Raw genomic sequence first — 12751 nt, 5'->3', positions numbered from 1 at the left:
TTCCCCACCACCCCCAGGATGGCTGCCCCATAGTCAACGAAGGCACCCCCGTCCCCTCATCTTCAGATGAACCCAAACACATTACAGCAATTTCAACCCAAGTCTAAAACAGTTTAAAACTAATTAAACAGAAGCCCTCTAGCCCTCGCCCTCCCCTGAAGTAGCTCCCCCAAAGGGGCGGCCCCCTTTGGTGTCGCCCCTTTGGTGGCGGGCCCACCGCCACAAGGAGCCTTCCTATAAAGCCCAAAACTGAGCAGGTGACCCGAGGAACAACTGAGTCACTCAGGGGCTGGTCCCAGTCCTGCCCAAAATTCCCACAGATGTCAACCTGAGGCTGCAGCCCCACAGGGGAAGCAAAAGCAGGCAGGCAACAGCAGAAGGAACCCCAGCATCCACCTGGTCTCTCACTCCAGGCAGCACTGGGTGGGATATGGATGGACTCTCCCTTTCCCCCTCTGCTGGGCTTCAACATGAGCTGAAATCTTAAGCACACTTGTCAGCAGTAGCAGCCGGTGCCGCCAGGCCTGAGGAAAGGCGGGGGCAGGACAGGCAGCAGCAGAACAGGGCACAAATGCCTCTCTCTGCCCAACCCTGGATGTCTGCGCAGGCTGGTTATTCACATTTGCCGGGTTGAGTCGTGCAGGCTGGTCATTCACCAGGGATGCAAGCCTGTCGAATGAGCAGCCCACGTTCAAATTAAAGCTAGGCAAGAAGAGAAATGTAACTGCAGCTCATCCTGCACTCACCTCCCCAACCCCCCAGCGGCACTGATCGCCACTGCTTGTCAGGAGGTAAGTCCAGGGGCGGAGCTACCACTGGGCGAATGAGTTCAAAGAACTTGGGCTGTGCCCAATCAGGGGCCGTGCCTCGCGGCCCCAACACGACCCCAACACGACCCCCGTGTCTGACGTCAGAAGCAGGGGTACTGGTTTAGCTCCCAAGCAGGGACCACGCAGCCTCAACTTGGGAGTTAAATGGCTGTTGCATTCGCGGCACAGCCAGGAGCAGATCTTCCCTGCCGCACGGCCCCTTCAGGGGTTAAATGGCCAGCGCTGCGTTTGCGGCATGGTCAGGGGCAGCTTTTCCCTGCCTTAAATGCAGCGCCGGCCTAACTCTAGCTCCCGAAGGGGCCACGCAGCCTTCGGGAGTTAAAAGGTTGGTGCTGCCTTCACTAAGGCAGGGAAGAGCCGCCCCTGGCTGCGCTGTGAACGCAGCACCAGCCTTAGTTTAGCTCCCAAAGGTGCCGCGTGGCCCCTTCAGGAGTTGGGCTCCGTTCGGGAGCCAGACCACACACCCCGCGATTGACATCAGACACGGGGAGAGGGATGAGCGGGGCTGCCGCCGCCACACACGGGGCGCTGGCGGTCAGGCTTCACACCTGGGTAAGACCCAATAAATTCAGTGGAGCTAACTTCTGAGGATCAGGAGAACGCTCTCATTAACTGGCCAATTAGTGGAAACAGATTTGTGCCAAATGCCACCTTCAGGTTTTACCACTAGATATGATGTCAGGAGATCCATGATCAAATTGCCTGCAGATTTTTTAAAAAGCCGATCAGTCACAAGGGAAGTAGAGAGCGCACTAGGCCCAAGTTGTGGAACAGCCTCCCTAATGAGGTCTGCCTGACCTCAGCACACCTTTAGACAGGCAGTAAAGATATTCCACTTCAACACAGAAACAAACCTGTTGTCTCTATGATTACTGTCTTACTCTGTTATTATTTTAAGTAAGATTTTTTAATACTGATTTTAGTTTTTATTTGAACTCTTTTTGTAAACTTTTGATGGTATTTTTAAATAGGGGGAAAGAGGATAAACATTTTATAAATAAACAAACTAATAAGTAGATAAGGGTGCAAACCGGGGGGGGGGGAGTTGCTTTCCTTCACAGAGGTTTTCTTGGTATAAATAGCCCACCCTGTCACAAAGCTCCTATTTGCTCTGTGGGAAATATATACAGGTACCCTAGAAACAGATTCTGGGGAAGAAAGGAACTGCTCCAGAACCATGGCCTGACACAGCTCTGGTCTTTTTTTTTTTTTTTTTTTTTTTAAGTGATCCTATCATGGCTGCCGGCTGTCTCATATACTTTGGCCTTAAATCTGTCTTAACATCATAAGACTAATTGGAATTAATACCAAGAACAGGTTTTCATCTAAGGATAACGCAAATCCCTTTCAATTTTAAAAGAAAGAAAGAAATTGTTACTGGTGGTGGTGGTGGCTGGCAGTACACTTTCTGGGGTAGGGCTACTTCCAGTTGAGCTTGCCACAAGCCCCTAAGGACAGCGGCAACAATGACAGAATGATCAGAGAGCTCAGAAGAGACCACAGGTCGAGTACCCCTTATCCAGACTGCTTGGGACCAGCGGTGTTCTGGATTTCAGATTTTTCCAGATTCTGGAGTCTTCTATTTACAATACAGACGGAACTCTTGCTTGAGCGCACAAGAGTTCCAGAAGCGAGCAATAATGGCAGCGGCAGCGAGGAGGTGGACAGCTGAAGAGGCGAGCGGAGGAGGCGAGCCGCACCGGTGGCAGCAGTGGGGGTGGGCAGGCGGCAGCTGGACGGCCTGGGCCTGGCCCTGAGGGAGGCGGTGGCGGGACGGTCCTGGCCCTGGGGAAGGTGGCTTGACTGAATTATTTAAGTGAGCTGAGGCTTGTTGTTGTTACGGCGTGGTGTCCAGATTTTGGAGCATTCCGGATTTTGGGTGTCCGGATAAGGGATACTCGACCTGCATGACATTATGTTCTCCCAATGTCTCCAAGTTGCCTCACCACCATAGATTTCAGCTGAATTGTATAATGTTTTTGTTAGAATATGGTCTCAGGATAAAAACCTATTAATCAAACAGGAAAAGTTTAAATGCTTTATTTTCAGGAGTATGAATTGAGCATGTGGACATCTAATGAGGCCCCATTATATATCTTGCCAATCTGAAGATATGGACGAGATCCTTGGAGCAATAAGGCCCTATCATTAGCTCATGTGACCTTTGCCTGTCCTAGCTGATAAGGAAAACCAATTGGCTGAGTTGGGAAGGTATTAAATGCCTTCTTGAGGGAGGGAGCAATCCCTTTGGCCTTGAAGAACAGAGCCATGATGGGGCTGCTCCTAAAGGAACCATCACTTGACTCAGGAGACTTCAGTTTCCCACAACTAAGCAAGCTGTTGGTATGTGTGGTGGCCTCACAGCTTCAGGAGCTCTTGGAAAATACTATCTTGAGCCCTTTCAATCTTGCTTCTGGTGGGTGGAAATCACCTCAGTCCATCCTAGGAGATCATCATATTTGGTAAGTATTGTATTGGTGGTGCTTGTTCTATTAGTAACTTTTGTAAGCTGCTCTGGGATTATTTGTGAGAGCACAGGAGATAATAAATAAATAGGAAAGGGGGAATGCATCCCGGTTAGTGCTCCTTGATCCCTCAGCGGCTTTTGACACTATTGCCCTAGGGAGGCAGCAAAGGTTCTAAGTCATTGATGAACTTGGCAAACAAATTCAATTCAGAATAGAATGGATGTGCTATTCAGGGTGGATTTGATTTAAACCAAATTGATTTAAATCACTAGTCAGTAAGACTAGATTTAAATCATGGGTTTTTACATAGAGAATCATTCTTGCTGGTATAATCTTAATATTTACAACCAGATGAAGGTTTCTTCTAGACAGAAAAATTGCCCAAAATAACCTTACAGAAACCTCTGGAAGAGCATGACATTGTGAATAGATTAATGGAATTCATTTACCAAAAAATTTAAACATTGCATATATATATAGCCTCATGCCACATAATTAAAAACGAATCCTTATTTCATGATGAATACCTTTGGACTATAATGTATCTTAAATAGAAAACTATCTTTAGATAGATTTTTTTCCCCTCAAAAAGCATTTTATTTTAAAAATCAGATTTTTTTTATTTTAAAAAAAATTGTTGATTTTTATCCACCCTGGTTCTATTCATTATGGGTATTACTGATCTGAGAACAGGGAAGCATCCTGTGCTGGACAGGATCACACTTCTCCTTAAGACTCAGGTATGCAACTTAGGGGTACTTTTAGAATTCTTGAAACTTAGTGAGCAGCTTCTTGATACTAAGGGAACAGGCACAGCCAAACATTTCACCAACTTAGGACATAGGAAACTGCCATATACTGAGTCAGGCCATTGGTCTATCTAGCTCAGTATTGTCTACACAGACTGGCAGCGGCTTCTCCAAGGTTGCAGGCAGGAATCTCTCTCAGCCCTATCTTGGAGAAACCAGGGAGGGAACTTGAAACCTTCTGCTCTTCCCAGAGTGGCTTCATCCCCTGAGGGGAATATCTTGCAGCGCTCACACATCAAGTCTCCCATTCAGATGCAACCAGGGCAGACCAGGGCAGACCCTGCTTAGCTATGGGGACAGTCATGCTTGCTACCACAAGACCAGCTCTCCTCTCCTTAAACTTAAACTAGATCATCAGATGATTCAGTTCCTGGGATAGAACAAGGTAGCCAAAAAAATCCAGGCCTAAATCATAGCTAAACTAGATTACAGAAACACACTGAGTTGGGCTACCTTTAAAAAGTGCTCCAAAACTACAACTTGTACAGAATGTAGCTGCCAGATTAACAACTGGTGGCCCCTTGAGAAATATTAGACCAACTTTACAACTACTTTGGCTCCCAATTGTTTATACCTTCCCAATAAAGAGTACCGATACTGACCTTTAAAGCCCTAAATTGTCTGGGTCCAAGACATTTAACAATTGACTTCTCTCATACTAACCTACCAGAACATTATTATCTTCCTTGGAGGCTCTGCTCCATGTGCCCTCTCCCTCTGAAGTACAGTGGGTAGTTATGCAGGTTAGGACCTTCTCAGCAGTGCTCTCTCTCTAGGAATATGTACCTTGCTTCTTCTCTGCTGCCTTTTTAAGGTATTGGCTAAGGTAGTTTTGTTCCATAGGGCGTTTTGAGCTCTGCGGCTGGTCTGATTTTATTCTGTATTTCCTGTTATATGTATGTATGGGTCTACATACACACACATGTTTACTGAGCTGTGTGCTTTTTTAACACATTATAGTTACAAGAAGGCAAGTAAACTATTCAACTTTTTAAAATAGAAACAATGAGAGGAGAGGGAAGTTACAGCAAAAGAGTTGGCAGTCTCCTATTAAAGCATAAATACCTGATTTCCTGCTGCTGTTGAAAGTTCTGATGTTTTGAGGTACTACCAATTTTAATTATGTTGTGGGGTGGGGATTATTGTTTCCGTATTATTATTTGATTTTAGTTATTATATTAATCACCTTGTGGGGATTTTTGAATGAAATTGCGAGGCATAAATGGCAAAACAATAATAAATAAATAATAGGAATCATAATATTGCTACTAATTATTACTAATATTGCTACTAATTATTACTAATACTAATATTAGTAAGATCAATAACAACAACAACAAAATTTTAATCTATATTCCACAAATTATGTCACTACTGAACCAGAATTATTAATGCTAGCATGACCATCTTACAAATAAAAAAATCTCAAAGACCTGCTTGGATGAGTATAAGATGTTCTTCACTTCTCCATGCATTTACATGTAGGTAATTTAGATTGCAGATAGGTAATCTAAAAGAAGTTAGTTTATCTGTGCTGGCAAATACAAATCAATCTTTGAGACACTAGCTCACACCTCCTCCAGAAATAAACAAACAGAGCTCACGGCAGGAGCTCAATACACAACAGTGTAAATATTTATGGAACCGCCGTGTTACACAAAAGCTCTGTATTAGCATGATAAAAATGTTCCACCTTAGTAAGGGCTTTAAAAAGCTAAATTTACAAGAAATACACAACAAAGCATTGTTAAGGCTTTTTAAACCTTTTTCACATTCAGGACAGATCTTTAATAACTGCAACCTGTTTTACTATACAAGTCTCTCTCTCTCTCTCTCTCTCTCTCTCTCTCTCTCTCTCTCACACACACACACACACACACACACACACTTGCTAAACAGAAAGGAGAATGACAATGGTGAGGTGGAACACAGATTAGATGATGATTCAAACTGGGGCCCAATCCTCCAGGTGAAGACTGCTCTTGAATACCTTGGAGGAATTGTGAGACACTGGGGGGGGGGGGGAGACTAGTTGGTTCAAGACATGGTTTAACAGAAACCATAAAAAGAGTTGCCATTGTCAGATTACATGCTTTACCGCAGTGGTCTTCACTACTTTTTAAGTGGGGGCCACTTTGGCAAAAAAAACCCTTCAATGTGAGAGCCAATTCCCATTGTGCTGACCTCCACACAGTACTGCACTTTTCTTAGTGCTGGGAGGACCCTTTAGGAGAAACTGAATCCTCTCTTAAGAGCTCTAGGAGGAAAGCATGGGGAAGGGCTCAAGAGGGATCCATTTCCCATTTCCTGGCTAGGGTGCCAGGAGACTGTGCAGAGTATTCAGCTTTGGCTGAAGCTTCACACAGGACCAACAAACAATTAGTCAGGATTGTTTGATGGAGGCCGCCACTGCCCTCTCTCTCCTCACAGCTTACAGTGAAGAACACTGCTTTACCATTTCAAATGTACAGGTTTTATGACAAAAATATCTATTTTTGTGTAACTTTCCCTGCTTTTCCTCATTCCTTCTGCTATGTAAATCCATATGTAAATCCTATAGTAGTAGTAACATATACCTGAGAGGAAAACCAGAGCGATGAGTAATTTTATTGGTGTAAGTTATAGCAGACTGTTCAACATTCTTTTCTACCCAACTCTGAAGAAAAACATAAAGCATATTTCGCATCCCAAACCTAATCATTTATGCTGGAGAACTTTATTATGATAAACTGATGGGATGCAAGGAGGACAAACCTCGTGTTCTTTTGATATTAAGTATTTATACAGTTTTTCAACAAAAAGTTGGCAAAATGGTTCACACAGAAAAAGCATGAGAGGACAGCTCCCCATCTCAAAAGGGTTTACAATCTTTAAACACACACACACGAACGAGATTCCAGCAAGAGCCACTGGGAGGGACACTATGCTGGGATGAATAAGCAGAGATGCTCTCCCCCTGCTAAAATACAAGACAGATATCACTTTCAAAGGTGTTTCTTTACAAGGTGCCAATAATTGTGAAAGAGGCAGTTGGCGAAGCTTTTCTTGCCTTGTATGATAATCTGCTCCTGTAAAACTTCTACAGAACTTTTATTTTGTACATTTATATGTGGTGTAGAAATTTGACAGGAGCAGCTTGTCATATGAGGCAAAAAAAGTTTCACCCTCCTACAATGCTGCCTCCTACACAAGTATTAAAAGAACAAGAACTGTGGTGTTCTTTGCATTTCATCTGCTTAATGATTCAAGGACCCTACCTTCCTTTGCACATGGTCACCCTACCTAGGACACTAGGGGTGTGCAAAACATTTCAAGCTCCAAACATTTCAAGCTTGAAATGGGCTGTTTCAAGTGTTTCAAGCTCAAAACAAAATACCCTTCAAATAAAGGGCTTGCTTCACACTTGAAACGTTTTGAGTGCCACTTGGCTATTTTTCTAGGGAAAGCTGGTCTACCAGCAAGGGGTCAGCGAGTAGATCAGGTGTCTGCTCTGGACTTTGCACATCAGCCTGTTGAGAGGGCTGGTTTACTTGCCACATGAGGTGGGTAGACCAGGGCTCCGGATCTAGCACATCAGCCCGCCTCAGAGGACTGGTCTACCCAGTCCAAGACGGACACATACGCTAGGTCCAGAGCGGAGGCCTGATCTACTGCAGACCCCAATCGGTAAACCAGACCTCTGAAATGGTGCTTGAAATACTTGGAAAGTTTCAAGTTTGTTTCATTGAAAAAGCCAGCTTGGCCACGGTTTTGACAAAACATTCCTAGCATTTCGTGTTTTGTTTCAAGCTCAAAACACAACACAAAATCCATTTCTTGCACACCACTACAGAACACCAACATAATGTCACTGCTACATGAAAACAGAGCTAAACTAGAACTATTGCTAAATGTGCAGATATGGTCTACTACATTTTATGGAGGAAGCAGGGAGCTAAAAATTCAGTGGTTTTCAACAACAGTAACAGATTTCACATAATGTCTAGTTTGGCCCATGGTTAAACATAATGATACCAACATCTCATTCCAAGGACCTATATGCTAGTACATGAAGTCTTTGAATTCAATCTGTGCGTGCATATTCATTTTTGCCCAGTGTCAAACTGTGAAAGAGAATCTGTACTCAAATATTGTTACACAAAATGCCACAATTAAAGCCCCATTATGATTATAGAGAAAAACTGATGTGGGGAGGGGAATATCTTCTGGGAGGGGTATCATTGGCCTCTCAGTATGTTTATAAAGTGTTTGAATAAGCCATGTTGTTTGAATTATCTAATCACTCCATTATGCATCACCAGAGGCTACTAATTCTCACCCCATGCATAATCATGGGGAGATAAAGGCAAGCCCTTGAGATAACAATCAACACTTTCCAATCACTACACACAAAGGGATCTTAGATAGTATTTAGTTCTCCTGGACTGCAAAAGTATTGAAACTGGAAGCGTCTGCCCCCCACCCCCGCCCTAATCCAAAGCATTTGCACAAAGAATTGTAACATACACACTACCAAAATTATAGTCAATATGTTAGAGTTGCACTTAATTTTTACTTTAAGTTTTCTAGCTGCTCTTAAGGAACTTTTCTTCTTCTCCAAATCCATGAAAGACATAAAACAAATCTGAAGAAGTAAATGGCTACATGTCTCAGTCTGTAACTGTCGCTAAAATGCTATTTCCTTAAATCCCTTTTTAAGCACCTTTTTCATGAAGCCTTTGGCTCTATTCCCTAGTCCAGACACCCTATTATTACTAAGACTAGTTATAGTCTGTGTCTATAACTAACCATATTCTTCCTCAGTTTATCTTGCCTCCCCTTCCCTACTCTTCCTCTATCACTTCCGTCATGTCAGTTTCAGAAAGTAAGCCCCTTAGGACAATAAACTGTCCTATAATTCTTTATAGAGTGCAGACAATGCTATATAAATAGCAATATAGTCTATGTAGCCTTCCATGCTTGATGGTAAATTGCCTTTGGTTTCCTGAACACAAGAGCAGGCTTTGGTGAAGTACACTGGAAACATGAGGCCATGTTCCAGAAGGGTAGCCATGTTAGTTTGTTGCGGTGAAAACCAGGAGTCTTATGGCATTTGAAAGACTAAAACATTTCTATGACATAAACTTTCATGGATTACAACTCACTTTGTTAGTTGTTCACAAAATTTGTTCTAGAAGCTTTGCAAATTTAGAAGTTCACAAAATAAACCTGTCTTCAAGATTCCAGAAAACTCTACAAAGTCATATGAAACTCAAATATTCATAACAGTTGCCACCTCTTGTTTACAAAAGTTATGATGGCTTGGGCTGTGCACATCTGTACATGTGCAGCCACACACACACACCACATGGTGTTTATATTTTTTAAGGCCCAATGGGCAAGGTGCCCCAAGAAATGCTTCCTCTTCTGTTTGGGAATACCCCAGTGTGCTATGCAATATGGTTTCTGATCCTTGTCCCATTCCCAACTGCAAGTGGCAGTAGATCCCACAACACTGTGCTGCCAAAGAGATGGAAAACTAGTATTTTAGGAAGAAGAGCTTTGGACTGGCATTTCTCATGATTTACTAGTTCTCTAGGTGCAAGGAGATTTGTTTGTTTTAACATGAGGGACATGCAAATAATGCAGTATACTTTGAGTACTGCTAGACTGAGTCCAAATATTAAACAAGGAACCTGACAGACTGAATGGAAATGAATATTTAAAATATTTCTAAACATTCTGGAAACATCTCTAAACATTCTAAAGCTTCATGATGAATAGTAATAGTTAACCCATGTTTCACCATAACATACATCTCTTGTGCAGGGGCGTAACTATAATAGGGCAAGGGGAGACAGTTGTCTGGGGGCCCACTGCCTTGGCCCCCCCGAGGCAAGTCACATGACTGACTCCCCCAGCCATGCACCTGCCTGGGCTTCCTTCAGTTGTATTCATCCTCCGAAACTGATGTGAGTGTTAAGACCTAGAGCTACCAGAACAGCATGTCTTTCTCTAGTACCATTAAATGACTTGCATCGTCCAAAATTTACAAAACCTTTTAAAAAATAATTTAGCATGATGTTCTATTGTGGCACATAGTAGGTAGATAGATAGATAAAGTTTTACTATGCTTTTTACCACTATTCAGCCTCATTTAAGATTTCTTTACTTCATGAGCTGAGCTTCAGTGAGGGGGGGGCCATTTTAAAATCTTGTCTCTGGGCCCACTAAAACCTTGCTACGCCCCTGCTCTTGTGCATGTTGATTCAATATTCAATGTGACCTTACAACTGTTTTTTTTTCTTTTTCTGAATAGATGGCAGCTTTCCACTGAGCAAGTGCAATTAATTTGTAACAAAACAAAAAAAACACTGAAAAGGATCTAATTTGAAACAGGTTCCCCTACCTCATGCAAGCTAATGAAAAATGCAATAACTATTGACCAAAAAGAGAGGAGTATCCACCACACTGTAAAGTGTTAGAAATGTTGTTTAAATGCATAACCAAAACCCATTTTGAAACTGTTATAAAACTGACTATAACTGTTTTATGTGGTTCCAGCTTCTTTAAACAGACTGATTCATAACAGTACTTTTTATTAAAAACGTTTTTACATTTTATAATTTTCACAGTATGAGTAAACAAAATTTCATAAAACAAGACAAAAGTCTGCACTCATCTCCATCTGTTCCTACTCCATCATCACCATTTCCCTCACACTCAGCCAAAATTGATTCTATTTCCTATGTCTCAACTCTAAATAAGCATATAATCTCCTGCAAATATGAAGATTTGCATATAATACATGAGCAGCTTCCAAACATTCAGTTAATGAGCATCATTCCACTATAGTTATCTCTTTTTGTCTGCTGTATCTGATATGAACTTATTGTCATAAGTTGTCAAAAAGTAATATATCCTATCCTCAATCCAAGGTAGGTTTAAAGATTGTAAATAATTTGCTACGGCCATTCTCTTACCTATGAGTACATTCCACCCAGCTTCCATTAATAAGTCCAAGTGGTATTGTAACAAGGTGTGGAGTATATTTGTATCCAGTAATAGGGGTGTGCACAGACTGGTTCATGGTCAAACCGGTCTGCCGTGAGCCAGGCGGTTCAAGCGGTTTGACTGTGAACCGCTCCAAACCAGTTTGAATTGCTTCATCAGTTCAACTAGCCCAGCCAGTCAGTCTGAAGAAGCAGTTCGCAGAGCAGTGGTTTGGTCCGAGTTCGCATCAAGCTGCCACATGTGGTTCGTGCACACCCCTATCTAGAACAGAACAGAACATACTTTATTTTGGCCATAGACCAGCAGTTCACAATATCATCATATTGAGTGATAAAAACTTTATGGGACTTACAAACAATATAACAGAACTTGGCCACACTGAAAGAAACCGTTTCTTTAAAATTAGACAGAAGAAAATCTAAATAAAATTGATAAGTGTGACCAGGAAAATTCCTTAGCAAAGGAAAAATAAACTTTGAATGGCTATCCCTGTAAAACACGCAATAGAGAATTACGTGGGCAGTGGACATTATGTCCCCCGAGCCACATGGGCAGAAGCGAGCTGCATATGGTGACTTCTTATACTTTCCTTCTAAAAGCACAGTGGGCAGTGCATTAAGACGGGCGAGAGTCAATGCTCTCCTGAACCTGGATATAAATAAATAATATTTAAGTATTCAACAGGTCTACTCTTTAAGTGCTGACTACCTATATATAGCCCTCTTCGCAACTTTGCAGTTTCTTCCTGCAATTCTATGTCTAAAGCAGCTATTTGATGGACCGAACGGCTTGATCAAACCCCAGCCTAATGAGTTCTTCCTGAGAAAGGCCATATAATTGTGACTTAGACTTTAAAGCCATGTTCCATTTTGATATGTAACTATCTACTAATATTAATGGGGCCAAACCAACAGGAAAGAAAATCAGCTTCAGCCAGAACATGACAATGCTCAACCAGTGTCTCATTTCTAACCTGGTGACCCCAGCCTCGCTTCTAATGGCAGTGATTGAAACACAACAAGGGACTTGAAAGATAGCTCTGAAATTTTGTTTGTACCACTTCTAACGGAGTAAAATTGTCATAGGGGCCTAGTTGTGTGCCGTACAAAAGCTGGGGATATACTTTGGCTGTGAAAAGTTTAATGGCCGCGGGAAGCAGCCCTAGAAAAATGGAAGGACTTAATAGCATTAGCCAATTGTTGAGCGTTTTGGGATACAAAATTGAAGTGAGCTTTACAGCCTCTATTGGAGTGAAAAACAACACCGAGGTATTTGAAGATTCTCACTTGGTCAATTTTTTGTCCGTTCATCCGCCATACATAGGTCCCAGGACGTATAGCAAACACCATCACCTTCGTTTTTGAGTAATTAACTTCTAAAGCCTCCCCTAGACAGAAGGTGCTTAGTGAGGCTAACACACGCTTCAACCCTACTGGGGTCTGAGACAATAGGACTATGTCATCGGCATAGAGCAAAATCGTAAGATGTCTATTCGCCAATTTCAGGGGATGTAAGTCCAGATCATTTAAATGGGATACCAGGGAATTGATGTAAAAATTAAAGAGGAATGGGGCTAAAATACAGCCTTGTATAATGCCCCTTTGGGTTGGTATTTCAGCTGATAAGTGACCTTTGGCACTGCAACGAACCC

The 12751-nt window shown here is 42.4% G+C and overlaps 1 protein-coding gene and 1 long non-coding RNA gene across 5 annotated transcripts in view; one reads left to right on the top strand and one right to left on the bottom strand.

The window, feature by feature from the left end:
- GLI3 (GLI family zinc finger 3) overlaps nucleotides 1-12751 on the bottom strand; it is a 376435-nt gene that overhangs the window by 302273 nt on the left and 61411 nt on the right. The gene's annotated exons all lie outside the window — the stretch shown is intronic.
- On the top strand, nucleotides 892-10599 carry LOC128331415 (uncharacterized). 2 transcript variants are annotated; one of them, XR_008310288.1, is made up of 4 exons: nucleotides 892-1382; nucleotides 2880-3292; nucleotides 5108-5211; nucleotides 10406-10599. It is a non-coding gene; the product is annotated as an uncharacterized LOC128331415 (long non-coding RNA). The 2 variants fall into 2 exon arrangements; XR_008310287.1 differs by having other exon boundaries at nucleotides 5068-5211.

Source organism: Hemicordylus capensis, chromosome 6 (genome assembly GCF_027244095.1).
Source record: "Hemicordylus capensis ecotype Gifberg chromosome 6, rHemCap1.1.pri, whole genome shotgun sequence".
Taxonomy (NCBI): domain Eukaryota; kingdom Metazoa; phylum Chordata; class Lepidosauria; order Squamata; family Cordylidae; genus Hemicordylus; species Hemicordylus capensis.
Note: the sequence above shows the minus strand (reverse complement) of the source record. Positions and strands in the feature narration are given on the sequence as shown.